Source organism: Elephantulus edwardii, unplaced genomic scaffold, assembly GCF_000299155.1.
Source record: "Elephantulus edwardii isolate Elephantulus edwardi_28Jun2011 unplaced genomic scaffold, EleEdw1.0 scaffold00294, whole genome shotgun sequence".
Taxonomy (NCBI): domain Eukaryota; kingdom Metazoa; phylum Chordata; class Mammalia; order Macroscelidea; family Macroscelididae; genus Elephantulus; species Elephantulus edwardii.
The window spans coordinates 123,511-129,875 of record NW_006400044.1 but is presented as its reverse complement, the minus strand read 5'-3'; positions in this window follow the sequence as shown (position 1 = coordinate 129,875).

Here is a 6,365-nt window from a genome sequence, read left to right as displayed (position 1 = left end):
GAATTGATGCTTTGAGCTGTGATGCTGGATAAGAGTGTTGAATATACCATGGACTGCTAGGAGAACAAATGAATGTGTCATGGAGAGGGTGAAGCCAGCATACTCTTTGGAGGCAAGGATTCTGAAGCTTTGTCTGATGTACTCTGGGCATGTTGCAAGGAGGGACTGGTCCTTAGAGAAGGACATCATGCTTGGAAGGGTAGAGGGATGGAGAAAAAAGGGGGAAAAATCAATGAGATGGATTGGTACAGTGACTGAGGTATGTACTGAGAGTAGATGTATTGGAGACAATAAAGTTGGCACAGGATAGTTCAGGTTTTAGGGCTGTTGTACACAGGGTTGCTATGAGTTGCAAGCAACTTGATTGCACATAACAACAACAACAACAACAACAACAACAACAATGTTCCTTTACTCTGTTCAAACAACAGCTGCTGGTTCTAAGTGTAAGTTTCACATGAGAACATAACTAAGTGTTCTGACTTAGCCATAATATGCTATTATCTACATAATCATATGCCTTTGTATAGTTAATATAACACAAATAAACATCTTTCTAATGTTATCTGTTTTCAGTCAAGATTCATCTGACTGACATCAGCAGTGATATGCCTGGTGCCATGGCCACTTCTGAATCCATTCTGAATTTCTATCAGCTGGGGTAGCCTTATAATAATGTTTGGGTAATCTTCAGCAAGATATTACCTGCATGTTATAACAGTGATATTGTTTGATAATTTCTACATTATATTGGATCACCTTTTTTTTAAGAGAAATAAGGCAAATATGGATTACATATAGTCAGTTGGCCAGGCAATATAAGTTACAATATAAAGAATACATAATATAGTAATGAAACACGTACCAATTAGCAAAACAGCTAAAAACTTACATAATCTTAATGAAAACACATTTACATACACATTCCTCTTTCACATACTTTGGGAATGTGAATTAACACATGTTAGGGCTCATCAGTCCTTACAAAAAGACATCATGCTGGGAAATGTGGAGGATCAGGGAGAGGAAGATCCTTACTGAGAGGGATTGACACATTGGCTGCAGCCATGGGCTTGTGTGAGGATGCAGAGATTGTGAAGATGGCTCTGGAAAGAGCAAAGTTTCATCTAGTTGTTCACAGGCTCATTATGAGCTGGTGTAACTCCATAGCACCCAAAACCAATTTCATGTTTTTTTTATATGGACAGGTTCAATGAACAACACTATAATAGAACTTTAGAATATTCTTTCTAGAGAAAGAAATTTTGTACTCATTAGCTATCATTCTCCATTCATTTAAGCCCTCCTCAACCCTAAACCAAACCACAACAAAACACCCTTTAATTCTTTGCTGTTAAATAAGAACCAATTCATAGCTAAATTTCTCTTAAATGTCTAAGACTGTAAATCACATGAGAAGAGTTCTCCTTGGAATAAAGATGATAAGAAGAGCTTTGCCTCACACACTTCCGGCATATTATTAGGAAGGGCTATTCTTTGTAAAGGGACATTATACTTAGAAGGTGCAGTGTGGGCAAAAGAGAAAAAGACCCTAAACCAGATAGATTGACACAGTAACTGTTGCAATGGGCTCCAGTATGTCAGAAATTATTAGAAGGCACAGTATAAGACAAGATTCAAATCCATTGTTCATAGGGTTTCTATGAGTTATATTTGACTTGAGGGCACCTAACAGCAACAAAATTTTCTTAGCAGAATTCTTCTCACTTGCATTATTTGTAAAAATCCAGGATTAAATCCATAATCTGTCATCTCTACTCAACACCATCTGTTTGAGCTAAGGAAGGCTCCACATTATGCTGATTTTTGCCTCCAGAAATTTTTTATTTTATTATCAAAGGTAGGAATTAATGCCAGTTGAAGTCCTTCAACTGTCTTTTGACAGTTTCTTTTCTTTTCCAGTTTACTTTGGCAACTATTTAAAAATTTGTGGCCATCTTCAAATGACCTAGTTGTTATATGAATCTATATACAGAACAGATCATTCAGGAGGCAGGGCTTTATGAGGAGAAATATAGAATCAGTGTTGGAGGTAGATTCATCAATAACCTACTTTATACAGATGACACAAACTTGATTGCTTAAACTGAAGAAGACCCACAGTGCTCGCTGCAGAAGATCAAGGACTGTAGTCTTCTCTTTTTGTGAATACCAATATAAAATTTAAAAAAATGCAAGTTTATGATTTGAAATCTCACTGTCCCTCCCTCAGTGTCCTGGCTGACCCTCTTCCAAAACAGATGTGTTTGTTCTTTTGGTAGTCCAAAATTGGTTTATACAATAATCTTCACTAACCACACCTTTCACAGGCATCAGTTCTCCTTCAGTCTTTCTTACTCATTGCCCAAATTTCAAATGCATATGAAGCAACTGAAAATACTATAGGCCAGATACACATTAGTTTTTAAAAGAAATGCTCACTAGCATTCTTTGGTCACAAATTAAGCTAAAAATATATAAAAAAAACAACACACGAGCAAAATTCTTAAACATTTCAAAGTTATTAAAAAGGGGGGAAAAGGTAGAGAAATAACTTCAATATACCATTCAGGTCAACAGAAAGACAACAACAAAACTGTAACAACTTTGTGGATTTAGCATATGCATGTCTTACATAATAGTATTGCTGCATGCTGTCAAGTCAGTACTGACTTACAGCCAACCGTTCAGCAGGTTTTCAGAGGCTATAAATCACACAGGAAGACTGTTCACCTTTGTCTTGTGGAGCACCTGCTGGATTTGAACCCACCTACCTTTGGGCTGGCAGTGTAATGTCTTACCACTAATCCACTAGCATTTAAAGAGGTTGTTAGTAGCAGATTTATTCATTGTAATAAACCATTTGATTTTGTGATTTCTGCTTTCATGGGTATTGATTTTAGATTAAAATTTTTGTCCATTTCAATCTTTTTTCCATTTGTTTTAATTTTGCCTATTGTTCTGGTTGTGATGATTTCTCCCCTTCCCCTGCTTTCTTGTCATACAATCCATACTGAAAGCAGTACTCTTTCATCTTCTACAACAAAGGCTAAAGACTTCTTCCTTTTAAGCAAGCAAGGTTCTGTACATCTGCACATTGCAGGTTATGGAGTATTCTTCCAATCTTGATGCCATGTTATCTTCTTCATATAGTCTTGTTTCTCAGATTATTTGCTTAGCATCCAGACTGAATGGACGCAGAGAAAGGATAAAGCCCTGATGCACATCTTTCTTTACCTTATGCAGTTTTTCCTTATTCTTTTTGTATGAGTTTTCCTTTGTCAGGTTCTGCATGAGCACAATTAAATTTTCTGGAAATCTTATTATTCTCAGTGTTAATCATGGTTCACTATGATCCACAAAGTGAAATGCCTTCGTATAACTTGTGAGACAAAAATAAATACATTTCTAGTATTCTTTTATTTCAGTCATGATCTATCTGGCATCAGTAATTTTCTCCCTCATTTCAGGACCTCTTCTGAATCCAGCATGAATTTTTTTTGCAGTACTGTAGGTTTACCACTTCAATCGGTTTTTAATAATTTTTGGAAAGACTTTACTTGTGCATTAAAATATAATTAAGCATCATACTTGATGTTGTTGATGAGTACCGTGGGGTTGGAACAGACCCATAGTTGACTCTTCAGCAGGTTTTCAAAGGCAGCAAATCATGCTGGAGAAGATAGTTCATCTTTCTCCTGAGGAGCTACTTGTGGATTAGAATTGTATGCCATTGCGATTACAGTGTAGCTTCTTACTACTAGGCTACCAGAATGTGAAACCAAACTGCTCTCTGGAAGCTCTGTCTTATATACTTTGGGCATGTTGCCAGGAAGGAACAGTCCTTTGGAAGGACGTCATGCTTGGAAGGGTTGGAGGGACAGACAACAAAGGAGAGGAAGACCCTGGATAAGATGTATTGAAACAGTGACTGGGTCAATAGGGGTAAGTATGTAAGAGACAGTGAGATTGGCATAGGGTTTCTATGAGTCGCAGGCAACTTGAGGACAAATAACAACAAGCACCAGAGTTCCCTAGACACACTTGATAGTGTGGTATTAAGTTCAGAATCATGGTATAGTTGTAAAACTGACGTTATGTGTCTCCTGCCTCCAAAACTGGTTGGACTACTAGTTAACATTTGCTTTGCCCTAGAATCCTGCTTCAATTAGTCTATAGTCCTGGAAAGTACTTTAATCTGTCTGTTTACTAGGAGGGGAAATGCATCTTTCCTGGATTAGCATGTACCTTTTGTTAATCTGCTTTTTCAAGTTATGAAAATTATGTACAAGCTGTCTCTTTACAAGTAAATTGTTCTTTCTGAATGTCAAAAGTCTATAGCTTTGAACTAGTAATAGGAATATGTTAAGTAAATTAACACCTAACCCAAATATAAAAACCAAGACCATCTTTAAGAGGGGAAACTGTTTTTGAGAGGATTCTCTCTGCTCTCCCAGATCTGCAACAAAGTGCTTTAACACTCTAGGTATTGCAGTGTCTTATTGGCAATTGGCTATAGAATCCCTTGTGTTCAGTAACACACTAGTAATACTCTTTATTTTTTGTGCCACTTAATTGCTTTGTTAAAAGATAATCTAGGGATAATTTTATTGCAAAATTTAAAGAATATCTCAGGGCAATATTCTCAGAGAATCCTTTGGTCTCAAGGAGTCTAGTTGTCTGACAATTAAAAAAATGAGTTGTGTTCTATATTTTTCACCCATTTTATCTCAGACTATCTATTGTAATCCTAATCGGAAGACTTTTAGTGGTGTTTGGGCACCATAGAGTTTTGATGTTCAGGGTATATTAAGCCAAGATATGGTGGCCCAGTGATAAGAAAATGTTTTAGAATCCTGAAGGCAATGGAGTTTGAGCCCACCAGCTGTTATATTGGAGAAAATTGGACATCTCCTCCAATTTTATTAACTGTCTCTGAAAACCTGATGATATGTACAACAATATTAGCCATATATACTTACTTTTTCTATGTTTCATTTTTTTAAATGCTTAAGAAATCTTTCTATTTCCTATTAAGCTCCCTATAACTAATATCTATTTAATAGGTTTCACTTTTCAAACAAAAATGATGATTTTAAACAATTAAAAAAGGAAGCATTTGTAAATTATTTTTATTATTCTTACTTATATGGCAATGTGGTTATTTGCACCAACTCAATAATAATTTATTCTCCTTGTTGTTATATACCATCGAGTCTGAACTGATCATAGTTGATCTTCCAGTGGGTTTTCAGAGGCAATAATCACACAGGAAAAAGATGGTCCATTTTTCTCCCACAGAGCAGCTGATTGAATTGAATCATGTGTTTTTGGGATTGCAGTGCAGATTCTTATCAAGAGGCCACCACGTTGATTTTGTCCACATTCTCCTGGAATATTTATATTCAAACACAATGTTCACTTAATCAATATGATCAGATACCTTTAAGGGACTGATATTGATTATATGGACCCAATGCTTACACAGAACTATTGGAAAAACTATCTTAATTTTTGGCTTTTAGAGTATTCAGCCTTCCAAGTGACTGAGGAAGATTACTTCCAGGCAGACCTAGGAAACATGATCTCTTGGATACCTTGGATAGAGACAATTGCCTCCATTTTTAAAGATTTTGCTCCATTCAAACCTAATGGAGGTTCTTGGCTTAATATATATATATACTTAACTTCAGACTCCTTATATAAACTTCTTGTAAATCAAACTTTGTTGTTGTTGTTATGTGCCATCTAGTCGCTTGCGACCCATAGCGACCCTATGTACAAGAGCTCTAAATGCCGTTCTTACTGGGCCAACCTAGCCATCTCAAACGCATTCATTCCCCACTCCTCGATCCATCTCATTGAAGGTTTTCTTCTCCTTCGCAGCCTCTCCACCCTGCCAAACATGATGTCCCTCTCCAAGGATCAGTCCTCCTTGCAACATGCCCAAAATATGTCAGACAAAGCTTCAGAATTCTTGATTCCAAGGAGCATTTGGCTTCACCTTCTCCAGGACAAACCTGTCTGTTCTCTTAGCAGTCCATCGTATATTCGACACTCTTCTGCAGCACCACACAGCTCAAAGGCATCAATTCCCTTTCTATAATCCCTATTCACTGTCCAACTCTCCAATGCATAGCATGTAATTGCGAAGACTATAGCCCGGATCAGGACACCTTAGTCTCCAGCCTGACGTCGTTGCTCTTCAGTACTCTTGAGAGGTCCCTCACAGCTGACTTTCCCAATGCAATTCGTCTCTTGATTTCCTGGCTGCTGTTACCAAGGGTGTTGACTGTGGAGCCAAGAAAACTAAAACTGTTAACTATCTCAATCTCTTTACCATCCATACTGATGCTGCCAATTGG